The following is a 20,884-nucleotide window of genomic DNA, read 5'->3' as shown; positions in this document are numbered from 1 at the left end:
TAAAGCAACATTTATAGTTCAATTCTGTGCATTTATCTGAAAAATAAATTAATAAAAAACAAAACCTAGCTTTCACTATCGTGTTATGAAATCTGAGAAAGATTCAGCCAACGCAATTCCCACAATGAAATTTCAAATCAACCTGTCTAATATTATTTAAAAATTAAACATAAAAATTAATAAATAACTGTGTTTCTGAATTTAACCATATTAAGGTCTCCAATTGCAATTATAAAATCAAAACTCATTGAAGCAATCATTGAAAATTAACCTCAATTTCATTTTTTTTTTTTTGTAAATTTGGGAGGGGCGCCAAATTGATGCTTCGCCAAGGGCGCCGTGGACCCAAGGTACGGCTCTGAGCACCAGATTTGATAAACCCGGCCACTTTCGCACCGAATCCGATGACGATGTTTTCACAAAAATGGGTGGCAACTTTTCCCGTCGTTCAAATCCTTCCTTCTCGCTCAAGTCCGCAGGGAGGGTAGCGAACTGGATTCCAGACGAATTTTGAGCGTCCTTGCTCAAACTGCCTGGCTTTGCAGGTAGCGTTTCGGCATTCTTTAGCTTCTTCAAATCTGCCAATCCTGCTGGTGAGGACCGCCTCTTTTTCTTGCCGTGAGGCATTTTTGCACTTTTTAGCACTTTTTAGCACTTTTTAGGAGCTTATATCGAGGAGTACCTCACTGATTGGTGGTCCACAAAGGAATCATCAGATCTTCAATGTTTTAAAGGTCTTTTAAAAACATTTCTAAAATTGTATAACATAACGGGTTTTCCACCCTTATTACGATTTTCCAGACTTTCTTCAAAATGGTTTTTTAGCATAATTGTTGAAGTACTTTACCAAACTTCATGAATTTCAATAGGGACTTATGGGCCACAAGACGGATTGAATGAGACCAACACGGTCAATATCGGTTCAGCCAGAGCTGAAATTATTGAGTGAGAATATTTTGGTGCACAAATCCACATCCAAACACACACACAGACATTTGTTCAGTTTTGTGATTCTGAGTCGATATGTACACGTGAAGGTGGATCTGGGAGCTCACATTAAGAAGTTCATTTTTCGAGTGATTATTAAGGTCGATTATCGAAACTTGTTAAGGTGAGGAAGGCAAAAAAGTAAAATTTTCTCGTTTTGGTCATGCGTCTAAAAACTCAGTTTTTTTTTTTTCAAAAAATCATATCTTGGAATCCTGTTTATGAACACCTCCAATTTTTAATGTGTATTTTAAAATTTCCCAAGGAATCTGATAGGCTATTAGCTAAGCTAAGCTAGGAATCCGATAAAAATATTTTCAGACGTAAGCTCTTTGGTCCAGGCACGGTTGAAACGCCATTTCACGGTTTCATATGACTTTTCAAATGTTAGGTTTGATTTTTGAGACTCTATACTATTTTATCTTCAATCGAGAACAGAACACTGATGAAGTGTGCAAGTAGTAGACAAAATACGTAACTGTCAAGGTATTAAAATATACAGCGGAATTAAAAGGAACAACTCGTCTCTTGGTATTCATAGTATTTTTTCTTGAAAGGCTAACTAATCACCTTCAATTTGCGCCCAGGCAGTTAAAATCGATTAAAATGGCTTTTTTTAAGGCAGGGGAACTATACCCTTCATCAGCCTATTTCTATTATCGGCCTATCAGCACTTTGATCATGAATTACAGCTTTCATAAAGTGTTTTTGACCGTTCCAAAGTAATAAATAGCTCAAACAAAAGTGAGCAAGCAACTCTCCATTGTTGATACATTTGAAAATGTTGATTTAATAGCGGAAAACAGCAAAAGTGATGAGAATTGGTCGAACGGCTTAGAGTGATTAAAGCGGGTTTATTTCCCCTAATTTTGCGAAAATTGACAAAAAATGCTATTTTTGGAACCACCCAAAAAAAAAATACGGCTCAAATTATGTAGGCCAAAGAGCGCTCAAAACTTTGTTGAGCCCGATCGGATATTTTGTTTCAATTTTTGCTCTTTTCAAATGAAATTGCTTTTGAATATTTTTGTTCCAAGTTGATTTGAAACGTTTTATTCTTGCTTGATTTAAGTTCTTTATTGAAGTTTAATTATTTTATTTAAAAAAAATAAAATATTTTCAAAGAATTTTATTTTTTTAGTAAAACAAATAAAATTAAAATAAAGAACTAAAATCAAGCAAGAAAAAAACGTTTCAAATCAAATTGGAACAAACATATTTATATATACAAGAAAACAAAATTAAAATTTCTAAAACTTTTTGAACTTTTTAAATATACGTTAGACTTGAAGAAATAAAATTTCATAAATGCTTAGATGTTATCCTTTTTTGACACAACACAAAAAACACTAACAAAAAAGGTACCCTTGACATTTTATTTAAGTTTTTTTTTGAGTTTCGTTCTCGATTATTACTCGAGTTGTGAAACTGAATTGTCAATTAAAATATAGAAATTGAAGCACGCTGAATAACGTAGAAAATAACGTGTTTTAGTTAATAACTGAAATAAGACAAATCGATAATTTGCAACCATTCAAAAAAAGAAAGGTTAGCGTGAAATCTGTTACAAATTTTCATGATCGCAGAGTCTACTGATTTACTGTAAAACAATTGAAATGACGTATCTATCTATATCATAGACACTCGGAGAAAATTCCCAAGGCATTTAAATTTCCATATTCCTGCGGTTTAAATTTCGTCCAAACATTCAAATGTTAATTAAATTGAATAACAGCTCAAATTGAAAGTTACTGAAAAGATTAAACCTACCTACCGTTAACAGGTGTAATATTGGTTCTGGAGTGAGATTGTTAGATTTCCCTTGACCCAATGTCACCCTGATGCCGGTACTAAAACGATCTTTTTTTTAAACCACTCGATTTTCCATGGATTGTCTGCATCTAGGAAAACCCACAAATCCTCCAAAGAACGCCGTTCTTCTACCACTCAACTAGTAGAAGCTAGTACCACGAAAATCTTGCACCACACTCACTCGGCAGAAGAGACACACAAGAAAACACACACACACTTGAGCAACGTAAGAACTTATTGCCCCGCAGGACCTGTGTTCTACACCAAGTGGAGTGTCCTTTTCTTCCCGCTGGAGCAGCTCCGGAGTCTGGAGTCCCGTGACTGGATGCAGTTGAAATTCCAGATGAAGCTATCGAACCAGGTATAAATTGAATTTAGATACAGTGCTCGGACTCGGAGGGGAAGGGTGGGAAAACTTTTAATCGAGTGGTACTTTACTCGGCTGCTCCACGTGGCTCTTTGTGGATGTTGGAGTGTGTGTGTGTGTGTGTGCCGGCCAATTTATTATCGGTAATTGATATTTCCTGGAACGGCCATTTCCAGCACTTGGATATCCATTCCAACTTTTTTTTCTCCCCCGTCCAGCGTTGAACTTCGAGCGGCTCAACAGTTTTTTTTTTCTACGTGGCGTGGGTCGTGGTCGATCCACCTACTCCTTCGAGAGAGAGAACCGGTAATGGAAGGTTGGGAACGGAACCAGTTGTCCGCAGACGGATCATTAACGACGCAGTCTTCCTCTCTGATTCCAAAGAGGATTGTGTACGGGGTGGATTGGGTTGGGTGGAAATCTATCTATAGCATCGGGGGGGCGCCATTAATAGCCATTTGTGAAAATTAATTACGGCGATAATGGAAAGCGGAAGCACCTCTCTTTTTTCTTTGCGCTCTCTGGGAAGGAATCTGCGGAATGGTTAGTTGGATGGTGGGTGTAGATATTTGCGGAAGAAGGATGATGGCGGCTGGCGGCCAGGACTAATGCATTGTTTGTGCTCAACAGTGGTTTGATTTGATGTTTACTGTTATGCTGCGTAAGCAAGAGAGTGAGAAAGCTGTGAAATGACTTCTCAAGGTTAAAAATAAACTCTTTGATGGTATTATCAGCAAAGTCGCTCTCGTTTATTTCTATTATTGACAACAAAAAGGCAGGTCGGTATGGATTTTTATTATTGATAAAATGTAGAAAAAAACTATAGCTGTAATGATTTATAACCCTCTTCTCTGTTTCAAAACTTTTTCGCTGTTTAGAATTTCTGAAGAAAAGGTTTTTAACGCGATTTTTTTTTATTTAAATTTGAATGTAACTATTAGGATGTAACAAAATGGTCGAATTTTGCAGGCATTTCAGGGCATGATCCTCAAGGTGATGAATTAATATGAGCTTGATTGGTCGCGACAGGACCTGGTGCTTTGACTTTGAAATTTAAATGGGATTTAACCCGTAATATCGGTGTGAGTTTGTTTTTGCCAGTTTTGAGCCCATTAACGATTTTTGCATTTTGCATAACCTTACGAGCTTATAGATCGTGTTCCAGGAAACAATTTTGCCGAAGAGTGCGAAAAGCTTCATCAAGCCGCTGAAAACTTGAACGTTTGCCTCAAACTTGGGTATCGTAATTGAAATACGCAACTTTTGGATTTTATTTTCAAAAAATCATATCATGGAATCCTGTAAATGAACCTCGCCCATTTTATGAAAAGTTATGTAAAATTGTCCGAGGAATACGTTACAAAAAAATTCATACACCGTCAAAACGGCATTTGTAGTTTTAATAAGACTTTTTTATTGAAATGCTAGATTTTTGAAACTCCTTGCTACTTTTTTCTTTAAATCAAACATATAATTTTCATTTGCTCCCAAGAAATCAATTGAAATTGAAAGATGTTGTTAATTGTTGAAAAAAGGGGTTTTAATGAAAATTTACATAAATTGCAATTTTATGGACAACCCTAACAATGGTCAAACAAAAAAAAAACGGGTCTCATTATTTGGCCAGGGAACCCAAGTCGAAATTTGAGTTAAATCAAAGCAATTTTTTTCTTAAACTTTTTTATGGGACTGCTAAATACAAAAAATATTACATCGGCAATTTTTAAAATTTTTGGTAATATTATGAAAAATTTCAACCTAAATTATAACAATTGCAAGCCCTAGATTGAAAAAGTAAGTTAATCACAGGTTTTTTATAAGTTCTGAATATTTATGAAACCGTTTTGTGAAAATGTGTCTTTCAATATTTAGCAAATTCTTCTTTCCTCAATTACATTTTTACCATAAATACTTAATTCTTATTGACTTATTGGACAATAATTTTGACAACAGATTAAATTTCTATTCAACTCATATGCGAGAATTACTTTGAAGCAACAAAAACTGAATTTTCCATGCATTTTTTTTTCTTTTTCGTGGAATTATACATTTTTAACATTAATGTACCAATTAAAGATCTTTTGCAATTCTTTATTTCAAGAACTTGTAATTGATTGTAATTTAGGATTACGTAATCCTAAATTACATCTTTTATTGTAATGTGATGTTACATTTGTATTGCTCTTAATTACATATTGTAAATTTGTAACTAACAAATACTTTAGAGACAATTATTTCAATGTCGTTACAGTTTAAATATTTTTTGCTGTTTTTCACAACAGCTTTAAAAAAAATGAAATTAATTTGTAAATTTTATTCAAATAATTTCAGAATAGCAGATTTTTGTTTTAAAGAACTAAGCGAATGAAATTTTGAAAATATTCCTCCTCGCCAGCTGATGTTCAAATCCACATCGTACCCAAATTCCATAACTTATTTCAACTGAACGCATTGGGACAGCTGTTTTAGCCTTGTTACTGCACAATATTAGGATATTTTTGATTGGTTTTGGATAGAACAGACACAAATTATAAAAAAACAGTGCATCGATTTCTAAATTCCAAACTTTTAAGTGCTCTAAAACCTGGCACCAGTTGACGGTACTCAAAAAAGTATTAATCACAACTTTTAGGCTACCGTCAGTGGGGGTGACATTGGGTCTGGGGGGTCAGATTGGGCCAAAAATGACCTCTCGAAAAATCTTAAGTGGAGCATCAACACTTCCCGTCTTTCAAATCCCCTATCCATGTCCCTGATGTGCGGTGGAGATGGGAGCGGCCGGCAATAAACGGCTGTCATGGTAGTGAGAGTCTGGTTCAGGTGGAGTTGGTTCTATTCCCAATTATCAATTCCTAGGCAACTTGGGCTTAGACAATCATCACATCACATGGCGAAATCCAGTCTGCAATTTGCTAAAATCACCGTCTCCTATTTACTCCTTTTGCTATTTTAGTTTAATTTGATCCAATGTCACTCCCTCTAAGAGGTGAGATTGGGTCAATGTTCAAACTATTGCCATTTAAGGTAGATTCCATCAAATTACACAATATTTTGGGAAAATGCTAGTAAACTACCTAAGAACAATTCTACGATAAAAGATTATCGATGATATTTAAATTGTTTTTTTATTAAGAAATTCCGAGAGGTTCATTGTTTTTTGACCCTTAGTCACCCCCACTGACGTTACAGCAAATTAAGTGCAAAAATATTTATTTAAAAAAACGTATCTCCCTATTCGACCACATCTCCCAATTTTTAATGAAATTTCGAAAGAAATCTGCTTAGAAATATTTTCAGGTACATAATTTACGTTTTCATGCTACTAACTCAACATTGTTTTACTTTGGGACCATCCATAAACCACGTGGACACTTTAGGGGGGGGGGGGGGGTATGGCGATTGTCCACGATCCATACAAAAAAGATTTTTTATATATGGACAATTGTCCACGAAGGGGGGGGGGGGGTTACAGATTCCCAAAAAAGTGTCCACGTGGTTTGTGGATGGTCCCTTTACAGCTTAAATTGGTAAGTGTTGATTGAAAACATGTGGTTTTTGAAAAAATCTACAAAAATAACCAATACGTAAGATTTGAACGAATCCTTACATTAAAATCATAACAAGGTTTGCTCATCATGATGATTCATTTGGAAGCATAAGGTTTGAGGTCTATAAAAAAAGCTCTCTATGGTCCTTGTATGTAGCCAGACATTGCTTATTTAATACTGCCCTGATTCCGTTATATATTTTTTTTATTTTAGCGAAAAGTATGGATTTTCGGGAACCCGAATCTTCAGACTTCCTGTCGACTTGTGTTATTAAATGCCACTGTACACTTCTTAGATGAAAGTTATTAACAAAGTAACAATACAAGTGAATCCTTCCAGAGCATCTTCATGCCAACTTGAAATTATTTTATAAAATCCCCAAACCGGAGCTCCTTTTCCAGCCATGGCAGAGGTTGTGCCAAAGCTGTTAAGTTTCACAGTTTATGTCGAGAACCTTAATACCTGCCTGACAATGAGGGATAAGCATTTTCAGGCACGATATACCAACCTGTCCGCAGCAGCAGCAACTCCTTCCGACGAGCAAAAACAATAAGAGCTCGTTTCGTTCCATCAACCCCGTGGTACAGGTTTAACCAGATCCAAGGAGAGAGAACATTCCACTGAACATACACGCTGCTCCAAGATTTAATCACGCCCGCTCGTACGTTATGATCTCAAAACATCATAACCGCACTTTCACAAAACAATAATAGTCAAATATTTCACCGTATTGCTCGAGTTTAATCTCAGTCAGTCCGGAGCAGCTCTGGCACGTCTCTGGGAAGTCCTCCTCGCCGGGTGGACCCACAAAAACCATGTCCGGGTGAAAAAATGGAGTGGCAAGAAAAAGGCATCATCTCCGTCTCCGAGGAGACGACCCTAACCTCCCCAACACTTGTGTGAGTACGAGTATGAAGAAAAGTTATATCTACTGTGCTCATGACGCGCACCATAAACGACCTCGAATCTTACGGTGGTGGTGGATATGATGAGCACGAGAGCGAATAACCCGTTCATTGAAAATTTATGAAATTTTCTGCAAAGTTCAAATTGTGCTTTCTCTCGTCGTTGCCTCCCGGTACATGTGCACGAAATGTTCGGTTCACGTACATTATACACAACAAGCTGGTCGGGGAGGGAAAACGTGAGGAGGAGGTTGTGAGGAAAATAGCACAACGATGAGTTTATTGTTCATGCCACCCCGTTGCCTTGCCACCAGCACCCTAACCATGGCAAAGGGTAAGTTTTTCCACCTTGCTCCTATTCATTGTGAACCGAGATGAGAGGGGTTTGTGGTGTGAATCCTTTGGGATGGAAACCCAAACCCCCTCCCTGAATTCCCAGCTGCTTGTGCTGATGTTTGCTTGGTGGGAAGAGAAACCGGCGCGAAGCTTGGGAAAACTACAAGTATAGTCTCTGCTCTGCTCGCGTTGGGCTGGAGCAAGAATACGGTAGACGGCAATCATCTATCAGTTCATTATGTTCCACCCAGCAGCGGAAGCTATCACGCGGGCAATCACATTTAAATTCATTGCATTTGAATTATTGAGCACTTAGCGGAGACACGACCACTTCAAAGCCGGTGTAATTGTTGTGCGGGGTGTGGGGGGGGGGGTGAAAGTGATGCATACCGTTTGTCATTTCGACCCTGTCTAAATATTTTTGAAAAATTCAAAGTACACGTAGTTCTGGGGACCCTAAACCCTCGAGTTGAACCTGCGCAGTGATTTTTGGAAATTTGTGTAGGTGATTGTTATTTTTTCACTTTTTCAGCCAATCAATGGTTTTTCCAGAATTAGATTTGAGTCAATTTTGATTCTTGAAGGCATCTAGGATGTAACAAAATGACTTTTTGGCGGGCATTCAGGGGCTGGTTCCGGCGGCCGTATTGAGCCCAAATATGACCTTGATTGGACGTAACAGGAGCTGGCGCTCTGCACTTCAATTTTAAGTGGGATTTAACCCGTAAAAAAAGATTTTTCCAAAAAATGACAATTATCGAGGCATTTTTGCCACTAATGCGTTTACCAAAAACATCGCTGGCGTGTACGTCAGATTCTTTCGAATCTTTTGGTATATATAACATTGAAGGTTTGAGCAATGTTGTTTTTGGAAATCGCATTAGTGGCCAAACGGCCTCAAAAATTGTCATTTTTGAAAAAAATATTTTTTTACAGGTTAAATCTTATTTAAAATTGAAGGGCGGAGCGCCAGCTCCTGTTACGTCCAATCAAGCTCATATTTGGGATTTGGGCTCAGTACGGCCCGCCAAAAAATCATTTTTGTTACATCCTAATGCATAGGGGAAATATACCCATTTTAATCACTCTAAGCCGTTCGACTAATTCTCATCACTTTTGCCGTTTTCCGCTATTAAATCAATATTTTCAGATGTATCAACAATCGAGAGTTGCTTGCTCACTACTATATGAGCTATTTATTTCTTTGGAACAGTCAAAAACACTTTATGAAAGCTGTCATTCATGATCAAAATGCTGATAGGCCGATAATAGAAATAGGCTGAGAAAGGGTTAAGTGCCCCTACTTCATTTTAGAGTAATTTTGCCCATCTTTTTAAATTTATATTTTTCCCATTTGAAGGATGAAATTTTTAGCCTCTACATTGCTATACATTGACGTTTTGATATTTTGTTGGTTTACCAGTTTCGTCGTTTTCCCTTGAAACTATGAATATTTTTTGATCAATTTTGACATGGTCCTGAACTGTACATATAAGTTTAGAGATAACTTTGCACCACTAAATTCGAAAAAAGGTCCTTGATAAACTTTCTATGTACCTTCTTCTTTTTTTATAAAATTGCTATCCAGGTTGCTATTGCTACTATCTAGATTAACTGCACTGGAAAAAATATCATGTTTTCAGTTATGAGCAATATAATTAAGCTTTTACCTGTAAAACTATACATCCAATTGAAAAGTTGCCAAAGGCAAACTTTAAGATAAAATGGGCGAGTTTCCGGTAAAAATATTTTCAAGATTGAAAAGGCCGAATCGCTAAAAGTTTTGACGTTTTGACCAGTTAAAAAAAAAAACAGATTAAGCAAATGGTTTTAATTTTTTCCTGAGACATCCTCCATTTTACATTTTTCGTTAGTCTTTTTGTAACATCTTCAGCTATTTCTACAAAAAATTTGAAAGTTGGAAAATCACTTTCACTTTTAACTTTTAAGCATTAAAAAACAAAACAAAAATATGCAGAAAATAATGACGTGTTTTTTTTTTTTTTCAGAAAGCCCTCAATTTTCCTAAAAGTTAAAACAACCCCTTCTCAAATGCCATTATCGTGTGCAACCGGCTCCATATTCACAAAAATTTCTTATATAAGCGTAGGATAACATGTCTACAAAGTTTCATTGAAATCGGAAAGGGTCGAGTAGAAAAGTTAACAGACCTTAACAGACCAGATCAACCAGAGCTTTTGCACCCAGATTTTTGTAACAGACATTTTAGCATCTTCAAAACTACAGGAACTACCAATACAATTTTTGATTCATTCTCTAAGGCACTGTCTTAAAAATTACTTACAATAAGATTATTATTAAAAAAAAACCAGATAAAACTGTCGATGTTAAATAAACAAACTGGAAAAAGCTTTATCTTGACATTTTTAGGACAAATGTAAAATGCTTGTAAAGTTCTTTTGATTAGTCATAAATGGTCGCGGCTAGAGGTGGGCAGAAAAAGAGCGAGCCGCTCAAAGAGCCGGTTCATCAAAAAGAGCGAACGAACCATGGCTCACAAAAAAAAGAACCTCGGTTCTTTTTTAAACTCCAGTCTTTTGAAAGAATCGTTCCAAGATGGAATAATTTTTAAACGTGTTATTAAATATAATTATAAATATAACATATAACAAACTCTAGTGTCAAATTTGTTTTTGAGAATTGAAGATGCAATTTCAAATATTTCAATGCTGATAAAAAATAATCTCAACAATGTCCCTTGGTGTACTTTTTCAAGTACTTTAAGAAAAAAATTGGCAGGTTAAAAAGGTGTCCGTAGCAACTTTCAAATCAATTGAAAGACTCATTGATGTCAATATGTCAATATTTGAAAACCACTTAATAGTTTTTAAGCTTATGTTTTCAGTTTTCAACTTTTTTTTTATTCCAAAAGTAAATGATTTTCTTAACGAAACTTTTTATGTATGAACAGATAAAAGTATTACCGGAATACAAATTTGAGCATTTCAAATTGCTTAACTTGTAAATTATTACAAAACAGAGATTTTGCTTCTTGCCCTTCAGCGTTGTAGACTTTATCGAACAAATCAGAATGTAGAAAAGAGTTAACAGAATATTTTTTCTAACAAAAATATCAGCATTAGTCCAATTTCGACAGAAATAAACGCAATTTTAAAATTAATGGCAATTACTCCAAAGTCCTAGATTTTAATTTGGATGCCATTCAATTATTCGAACGTTTAGGTTCGAGTAGAAATGTTGACATAGAGGTTCTACGGCGTTCAAGGGCATCTTCTCGTTTGAGTTGATTTGTTTCATATAATTTAAGTATTTCCAATGTGAAATAGGTTTAAAAATCACAACATTCTTTAAAAAATCCTTTTCACCCATATTACGTCGTTTTATAGTAGGGGAATAGCATCTAATTCCAGCGTGCCTCTAATATTGGCAGGTCAGAACTTTGACATTCAATTAATGCTAATTAAAAGGTTATCAACTGAAATCGAGTGATAAATAGCTCAATAAGAAGTGAGCAAGCAAGTTTCTATCAAAAGTTTTGCAGAATTAGTTGTTTAAATAGTGAAAATCAGCAAATTGGATGGAGTTTGGGGCGAGTGCTTGACCAGCCAAACATACGAGAATTTCCCCTAATCGAAGCAATACAAAGCGTAACGTCAGCGCACTGTTAAATTCAATGTACAGTACCACAAAAGTATTGTATACAGTACCACAATTTTCGTCAAAAAATAGATTTTTTAAATCGAATGATTGTAAAACATCGACACGTGGGAATAATGCATTTTACTACATTTTTCTCCACTTTTTTTCTTGCTTCCGACATTGGCCAGAGGCCAGGGACAAAAAACGAAACTATTGGCATTACGCCCCCCCGGGGCATGGCCTTCCTCTAACGTGGGATTTCTGCTCCAGCGCCTCTGACGAGACAGGAGAAACCGGGACCGACGTTTTACTTCACCATCCGATAGAAGCTCAGTGGATAAGGCGGGAATCGAACCCGCGTCTCATAGCATCATCGGGATCGGCAGCCGAAGCCGCTACCCCTGCGCCACGAGACCCTTACTTACTTTTACTGCTCGTACAACCTCCGGGTCATGAGCTGTCTCCAGATGCGTTGCCATCTAACTCGGTCCTGGGCTGCTACTCTCCAATTCCGCTGCGGAACTCCCACACTTTCCAGATCTTCCTCCACCTGGTTCAACCACCGTGCACGTTGCGCCCCCCTCCGCCGCGTTCCAACCGGCTCCGAATTGAACACCAACTTCACCGGATTGATAGTCTGGTTCGGTTGGCGCGCATCCAGCGCGTCCGGCATTCTTGCGACGTGTCCGGCCCACCGGATTCGGCCAGCCTTGGCGACTTTCCGAATGCTTGGTTTGCCGTAGAGTTGCGCCAGCTCGTGGTTCATCCTTCTCCGCCACACATTGTTCTCCCGTACGCCGCCAAAGATCGTCCTAAGCACTCGCCGTTCGAAAACTTCAAGCGCTTGCAGGTCCTCCTCGAGCATCGTCCACGTCTCGTGCCCGTAGAGGACGACGGGTCTTATCAGCGTTTCGTACATGGTGCACTTTGTACGCCGGGAAAGATGACCAGACCGTAGGGTCTTGTGGAGTCCATAGTAGGCACGACTACCGGTGATGATGCGCCTCCGAATTTCTCTGCTGCAGTTGTTGTCCGACGTTACCAACGAACCGAGGTACACAAACTCCTCCACGACCTCGAACTCGTCGCCGTCGATCGTCACGCTCGGTCCTATGCGAGCCCTAAGGGACTCGGTTCCTCCTGCCAGCAGATACTTCGTCTTCGCCACATTCACCTTCAATCCAACCTTATCCGCTTCCCGCTTCAATTCGGTGTACCGCCTGGCCACATCCTCGAACGTTCTGCCGACAATGTCCATGTCGTCGGCATAGCAGATGAACTGGTTGGACCGGTTGATGATCGTGCCCCGCATGTTGAAGCCCGCCCGCCTCATCACACCTTCAAGCCCAATGTTGAAACAGAGGCCGGAGATACCGTCGCCTTGTCGCAGTCCCTTGCGCGATTCGATCGGGTCGGACATCGCCCCCGAAATCTTCACGCTGCACCGTGCCCCGTCCATCGTTGATTTCACCAGTCTGATCAGCTTCCCGGGAAAGCCGTTCTCGTACATGATCTTCCATAGCTCTTCGCGATCGACCGAGTCGTACGCGGCTTTGAAATCGATGAACAGGTGGTGCGTCGGGATCTGGTACTCGCGACATTTTTGGAGGATTTGGCGTAGCAAAAAGATTTGGTCCGTCGTCGATTTCCCCTCCACAAAACCGGCTTGGTACGGCCCAACGAAATCCTTTGCTCGCTCTGACAGACGACAGAAGATGATCTGAGACAGCACTTTGTAGGCCGCGTTGAGAATAGTGATGGCTCGATAGTTCTCACATTCCAACTTGTCCCCCTTCTTGTAGATCGGGCATATTACTCCCTCTTTCCACTCCTCCGGTAGCTGTTCTGTGTCCCAGACCTTGACTATCAGCTGGTGTAGACAGGCCGCCAGCTTGTCCGGGCCCATCTTGATGAGTTCAGCACCGATACCATCCTTACCCGCTGCTTTGTTGTTCTTCAGCTTCTTGATGGCATCCTTAACTTCCCTCATCGTGGGTGCTGGCTCGTCCTCGCCGTCCACCATACCGCTGACGTCGTTTCCCCCGTCGCCCTGGTACTCCGCCTCTGGGCTGTTCAGGTGCTCGTCGAAATGCTGCTTCCACCTTTCGATCACCTCACGCTCGTCCGTCAAGATGCCTCCGTCCTTATCCCGGCACATTTCGGCCCGCGGCATGAAGCCTTTCCGGGATTGACTGAGTTTCTTGTAGAACTTGCGCGTTTCGTTGGAGCGATACAGCTGTTCCATGTCCTGGCACTCCAACTCTTCCAGGCGGCGCTTCTTATCCCGGAAGAGATGGGTTTGCTGTCTTCGCAACTGTTTGTACGACTCCTTGTTCCCACGGGTGTTGTGCAGCAGCCACTTGTCCCGCGCTGCTTTCTTCTCGTCCCAAATCGCCTGACATTCCTCGTCGAACCAGCCGTTCCGTCGAACTCGGTCCACGTACCCGATGGCGCTCGATGCCGCTGCGTTGATGGCTGCTTCCATGTGGCTCCAGCAGGCCTCCAGAGGGGCTTCGGCGAGCTCACCCTCGTCAGGCAACGCAGCTTCGAGGTCCCGCGCGTACTGGGTAGCGACCTCAGGATCCTTGAGTCGCTCCAGGTTATACCGCTGCGGGCGACGGTACCGGATCTTGTTGACCTCGGACAGGCGTTGGCGCAGCTTTGCCACCACCAGGTAGTGGTCCGAGTCGATGTCCGCGCCACGGTAGGTTCTGACGTCGATTATGTCCGAGAAGTGCCGACCATCGATGAGAACATGGTCGATTTGCGTCTCCGTGTCGTTTGGTGATCTCCAGGTGTACTTGTATAGGGAGGTGTGCTGGAAGAAGGTACTACGTATGGCCATGTTTCGGGAGGTAGCGAAATCGATGAGTCGTAGGCCGTTCTCGTTCGTCTGCTGGTGAGCGCTGAACCTCCCAATAACCGGTCTAAACTCCTCCTCCTGGCCAACTTGAGCGTTCAAGTCGCCGATGACAATCTTGACGTCGTGTTTTGGACACTTCCTGTACTCGCGGTCAAGAAGCTCGTAGAAAGCGTCCTTGTCATCGGCGTCGCTTCCCATGTGCGGGCTGTGCACGTTGATGATGCTCAGATTGAAGAATCGGCCCTTGATTCTCAACCGGCACATTCTGTCGTTGACTGGCCACCACCCAATCACGCGCTTCGCCATTTCGCCCAGCACGATAAAAGCTGTCCCCAGCTCGTGTGTATCGCCGCCGCTCCAATACATAGTGTACCCACCGAGCTCTCGGTGGTCCTTCCCCGTCCAGCACACCTCCTGCAGCGCCACGACTTCGAGACCGCGGACCCGCAATTCGTTATGAAGAATGCGGTCGCTCCCATCGAAGTTGAGAGACCTGCAGTTCCACGTCCCGAGTTTCCAATCCCTGGATCCCCGAAAATCGGGTCGGCGATTGGATCGGCTCGCATCTGGAGCTCTCTGCACTTGGTTTTTACGGCGGGTGCGTGTAGCCATCACCAACCCCCTGTCTCGCCGGAGGACCGTCGTATCAGGACTGTTTAGAGTCCCACCCTGGCACTGGGACTTTTAATCAGCCGCCCCTAACCTGGGGAACAGACGCTGTTTCGAGCCGCCCCTAACCTGGGGAACAGCCGCTCGAGGGGGGGGGGGGGTCTGAACTCTATCCGCTGTAAGCCGCCCCTAACATGGAGAACAGACGCTTACCTCGACTATGGAGCCAGACACCAGTTTCTTCGGGCCGCCCCTAACCTGGGGAACAGACGCCCGTTGAAGGGGGGGGGGGGGTCGCTCACCTCTTCAGAGCCGCCCCTAACCTGGGAACAGCCGCTCACGGAGAAAGGGAGTCGAAACCCCACGTTGTTTTGGGCCGCCCCTAACCTGGGGTACAGCCGCCCAAAAACGGATGGCGGAGGGGGGGGGGGGGCGGGTTTGGTGCACGTACGCAACGCTCACTTGCTTTCACTATAATTTTCTTTTTAATTTTTAATATAAAAAAACTTTTTGCCGATTTTATTTTGTCGCACTACGATTTCACTCCGGCCCACTGTGCGCCTTCGAAATTTCTTCCACACTTCCAAGCCACACTACACGCAGACCGTTCGTGACGACGACGGTACGATCACACAATGCTACCGCGATGCGAAGGACCGAAGACGACGACGACGACGACGAGCTTCTTGTTGCCGGGGAGCACTTTATTGTTCACTTGTTTGGCCAGATCTAAACCGCAAGATCGACCAATTTTTTCGCGCGAAATATTGGCGATTTTGCGATCGCTGGACGCGGATTTTGTTTTGCACCGCTTCACTACAGGTTCCAACACCTGCTGACGGGAACTTCACGTCGCGGGGGACCGGATAACCACGGATTCGCGAGTAAATTCGACGGACCGGCCGGAGCACAACACCGCGTTAGTGCGCACGCCACGAGACCCACAGGGACCAATAAAATGGAAATATCTTTATCGACCTTTCCATGTGAGTGGTTAAAAGTTTAACTTTCCAGCACTTGTTTCAAACAGTATTTCATTTTGATACTATTTAAGCGTTTGACACTTATCTTGCCTGCAAATAACATTCAAGTGGGGAAACAAATGTTTCAATTCTAAGTTAGTTTCTAGAATTGCAAAAAATGCTCTAAAAAGATCAGGCAAATCTTGTCTCGAAAAATGCCACCGGGTCCGTCTGGGATTGAACCCAGGCCTTACTAGGGTGAGAGGCTACTACGCTAACCACTACATCATCGGACCCGTGCTGAAAAATGTTCAATACTTGGAGAAGCTTAAAACCAGATCAGTGTTTCTCCACTGTTGAGGAATTTATTACTGTTGAGTATTTGTAACATTCTACGAGAGGAATGCGAAGGTTCATAGTCGGAACCTATCCTCATCCGGTCAGGATTCCCAGTGAGCAGACACCGCTTACAAGCTCGTAACCTCACGAACAGTTCCATTCAAATAATGGTGTCCTTTTTTCTGCAATAAGCAATTAATATGCCAGACTATTAGTTTTTTATGCATTTATTTTTACTACGATGTTCTTACTTAAAACATGAAAATGATTACAGTCCTGACATAATCCATATTATCATTATTGTTTACCATTTACACAGTCGTTAAAACTACTGTCACACTTTTATTTTTCTGATCACTAGTTTTATTTAAAATAAATAAAACAAAACGTTACCACCACCACATTTAAGTGGTTGGTGCCTTCCTCTCATTTATAGAAAATTCCAGCAGTTTTTTAAGCATAACTTTTGATGTACTTTGCTAAATCTAATAAATTTCAATAGGGACTTATGGGACCCTACGACGAATCGAATGAGGCCAATACGGTCAAAATCGGCTCAGCCATTGACGAAATATTCCAGTGACATTGATTAGGTACACATGTCTACATACAGCCAAACACACAGACATTTGCTCAGCTGTTGATTCTGAGTCGATATGTACAAATGATGGTAGGTCTAGGAGGTCTAATTAAAAAGTTCATTTTTCGAGTGATTTTATAGCCTTTCCTCCGTCAGGAAGGCAAAAACCTTTTTCCAACAAATCGATGCCTCTGTGCTCTCTTATGCTAACTTGATAGGAATCCCAGCAAGCTTTGTAAAAGAGAGCACAAAGGCATCGAAATGTTGAAAAACTTTGATTCTCTCAAGAAGAGCATGTCTTCAAAAAAGTAAAACTACTTAATACGCAAATATCAAAAAATCTACACAGAAAAAAAAGTTGAATTTTGGAGTGTTGGAAATTTGGTAGGTTGAATATTCCCTCTTTTTGAGTAATATTACATAAAAAATGTGTAAAAATGTGAACCTGATACCATTCGATGAAAATTTATCATTTTCTGGGGAAAAAAATAATAGAGGGCCTCGTGGCGCGGTGGTTGGCGGCTTCGGCTGCCGATCCCTAAGATGCTATGGGGCGCGGGTTCGATTCCCGCCTTATCCTGCTGGCCTTCTTTTGGATGGGGAAGTAAAACGTCGGTCGATTTGCGTAAAAAAGGTTTTGGGTGACTCACCACACATAACCTTCGGTTGCCTAGAAATGAGCAGAAACTTGCAACAGAGCCCACAAAAGACCCGGGGGTCGTTAAAGTGGATTGCTTTGCTTTTTTTGGGTAAAATTAATCATTTTTTTTTGCTTAAAATCCGTCACCATTTCCTGATGAATTTTACCATCATTTTTTTTCTGTGTAGTTTTACGAATTTTTTGATCATTTTTTATGGTACTAACGTAATTTTTTTCAAACCTTGAAAGATGCAGTAACAATTATGGAACAGACATATTATAGCTCACAATGTTTTGCTGCATTCGATGAAATAGGTTTGATATGCAGAATTTTTCCTTAGAAAAAAAAACAACTTTGGCTGGTGAAATAGCTAAAGAACAAGGCTGGGTTTTCGTTAATCCTGTGAATTAAAATAGCAAAAAAATGACCTAAACTAGTCCCTAAGTCCCATGCATAGGACACAAAAAAAGTTAATTTTAAATTCATGTGGGAACATGCATTCGTGCAATTTTTGGAGATAAATTATTTTTCCATAAAAAGATGAAAAACTCAAATTGCACCTGATTTTAAGAATCTTGTAGAATGTGCTTCCTCGTGAATTCAAACATTTCAAGCTTTATTTAATTTTTGTTGGCTTGTGAAACTCAAGCAGTTAAAAAATAAACATATACGCCTTCAAGCTTTGATCCAATCTCTGGAATTTAAAACCGTAACAAAGTTATCTAACGCCCCTAACCCTCCAACGTAATCAATGTTGACACCCGTTTCCGATTTACATTACAAAAATCTCTCATCCTTACAGCCTTCCCCGAAAGCGAACCCCAATCCCAACTCCCTCTCCCCTTTTTCTTCGCACGATCCTACTTACAGAAACATGATAACGGCCTGCGCCTCCGTGTTGTAATCCAAGTCGAACGGACGGTCAGACGAATTAATAGTCCGCTTCGTTCCCCTTTCCGCCACGAAGTTCTGCTTCCTTTCTCGAGCTTAGTCCTCCAACTTCAGCTTACAACCAGACAACCAGAAAACGGCGAGATAATCCTTGCTTTTGTGGAAAGAAACACAGACACACACGCACACCACACTTTTTCTTATCTGGAACCGCACTAATTTTCCCTCGGGGTTTAGACACTGTGTAGATTTTCCGATTGGATAATTTTGACGACTTTTTCCCGAAATCACCAAGTAAATATTCTTCCTCAGGTTTGCTAATTCTGGAACTGCAGACTTGCGAGAACTGTTGTTGTCATCAAGCACTAATCACACACTAATTTGCAGTATCTGCAGTAGCACTTGAACACTCGGACTTCACCAACGGAACGGAACGGATTATCTCATGTGGCCAAGTAATTATCCAATTTCATGCACAATATATTTCACCAAATATTAGCTGTAGTAGCAGCGCTGCAGCAGTCGATGTCGTGGTTGAATAATATCATCGATTAGCACTCCATTAAACTTTGCAACTGTCGGTCAACACCGCGACCTCCCCCACCACGGATCTTCGCAGTGAGGATCCTCGTCCAGAAACGGTCCGAAATCCCGTAAGGTTTATTGCGCTCCGTCCACGGTCCGGCGAAAACGAATTAAGGTTCACAACTTTATGACCTCTGGAGACTATCCGTTACGGAAGCAGAAAGCACACCAACCTATCCGTTTGATATCTATCCACTCTGGGTCAGGAGCTTCAGGATCCTTGTCGGGACCATCTACCGATTAATATTTAATTCAGAATCACCAACTTCTTCCTCGAACCACCCAAGCTGCGGTGAGTCACCACGTTCACGTTTTTCTCCCACTGTACCACCACCACCGGTGAACTCCTGGCGTTCAGTTCTTCGGCCCGGAACAATCCGGAAACGATGAAGAGATGATTAGATTGAATTAGAACGAACCACACTTGCCCCCGCTCTAAAATCTCCAAACCCTTGAAGGTAGTCCTACGGTGGACCTTCCTCACCAAAGAAAAAAAAAAGAACCGGAGAATCCCCGCACACACTGACGTTCCCGTACGACCGACGTGACACCGTAACGTACGTACTACTCCGAGAGATACCGCCAGCACCGAGTCCCGCACGCGAATGAAGCCGTCGACCGGACCGACGAGGGGCACGACCGGGACCGACCTGGCCCAACTTCGGCCGTTTGGGCTCCCCGACGATACGACACGAAGCGGGTGTGCTCAAAAGCTCGTCCGGCGACGACGGTGATGTTCTGGAAGCATAGCGATGCAGCGCGTGTTATGCTATGTGGGGGGAGAGAGAACGTGGATGAGGATGAGATGGGAAAAAGGAGAGAGTGTGAGAGCATGTTACAGCATAAGAGCATGCATGCTGGCAGTTTCCACGTGGTTCTTGGGAAGCGCGTTAGTACGGGGGAATTTGGAATTTTTGTAGTGGTGAGGTTCTTGGAATTTTAGGTTCATAGAACAATTTCTACGAACACTGACATAAACGGAATTGAATACTTCTGATGGATTAAACGTAATCGTAATTCATAATTTTTTCGCAACATTTTTAGGGATTTTAAATTTTGTATTAGGCTGTTGCATATATTTGTCTAGTTTTTGTCGCCACCGGCCCTCAAAATCACCCCAAAAATTTGAGGGGCTAAAAACATATTCAAACAAAACATCAAAATTTTAATGAATTTTTAGAGCTATCAGCTGGAATCATTTTGAAATTAATTTTTAATCTTAAAACTGGCAAAGCACCCAGTATTGTAAAAATATCAAACTTTCAGTTCTAAGCGACTACAATTATCATTTGGGTCATTCTCCGTCAACTCATACAGCAGTTGCCCCGACCCCTCTTCGATTTGCGTGAAACTTTGCTCTAAGGGGTTATTTTGGTTCCTGATCGCGAATCCGAGGTCCATTTTTCGATATTTCGTGGCGGTACGACCCCTTTCATTTTTCTGGTTTTTTACTAAGACACGTTTTTCAGTGATTTGTAGCTCGCAACCGTGAAGAGATAGAAATTTGGTGTCAAGGGGACTTTTGTGTAAAATTAGACGCCCGATTTGATGGCGTACTCAAAATTCCGAAAAAACGTATTTTTCGTCAAAAAAGTTAAAAAATATTTCTAAAATCACTGCCATTTCCCGTTACTCAACTGTCAAAAATCGTGAGACCTGCCATTTTATGGAAAATTTAATGTACTTTTCGAATCTGAAATAACCCAGAAGGGTAATTTTTACATTGAGAACAAAATTTTTTATTTTAAAATTACGTGCTTTTATCTAACATTGCAGGGTTACATTTTAAAGTGTAACAATGTTCTACAAAGTTATAGAGCAGACAACAACAAAAAAAT

General features: G+C 41.2%; 1 protein-coding gene across 1 annotated transcript in view; it reads right to left on the bottom strand.

The window, feature by feature from the left end:
• The window catches only part of LOC120425208 (protein madd-4), a 475,137-nt gene extending 455,496 nt beyond the window's left edge, over window positions 1-19,641 (bottom strand). The window contains exon 1 of the mRNA XM_052707974.1: window positions 18,439-19,641. The gene's annotated coding sequence lies outside the window, so the exon portion shown is untranslated. The remainder of the gene's footprint in view (window positions 1-18,438) is intronic.
• Between the last annotated feature and the right edge of the window lie 1,243 nt (window positions 19,642-20,884).

Source organism: Culex pipiens, chromosome 2 (genome assembly GCF_016801865.2).
Source record: "Culex pipiens pallens isolate TS chromosome 2, TS_CPP_V2, whole genome shotgun sequence".
Lineage (NCBI taxonomy): Eukaryota > Metazoa > Arthropoda > Insecta > Diptera > Culicidae > Culex > Culex pipiens.
The sequence above is the reverse complement of the archived record's forward strand: the minus strand, read 5'-3'. Positions and strand labels throughout refer to the sequence as shown.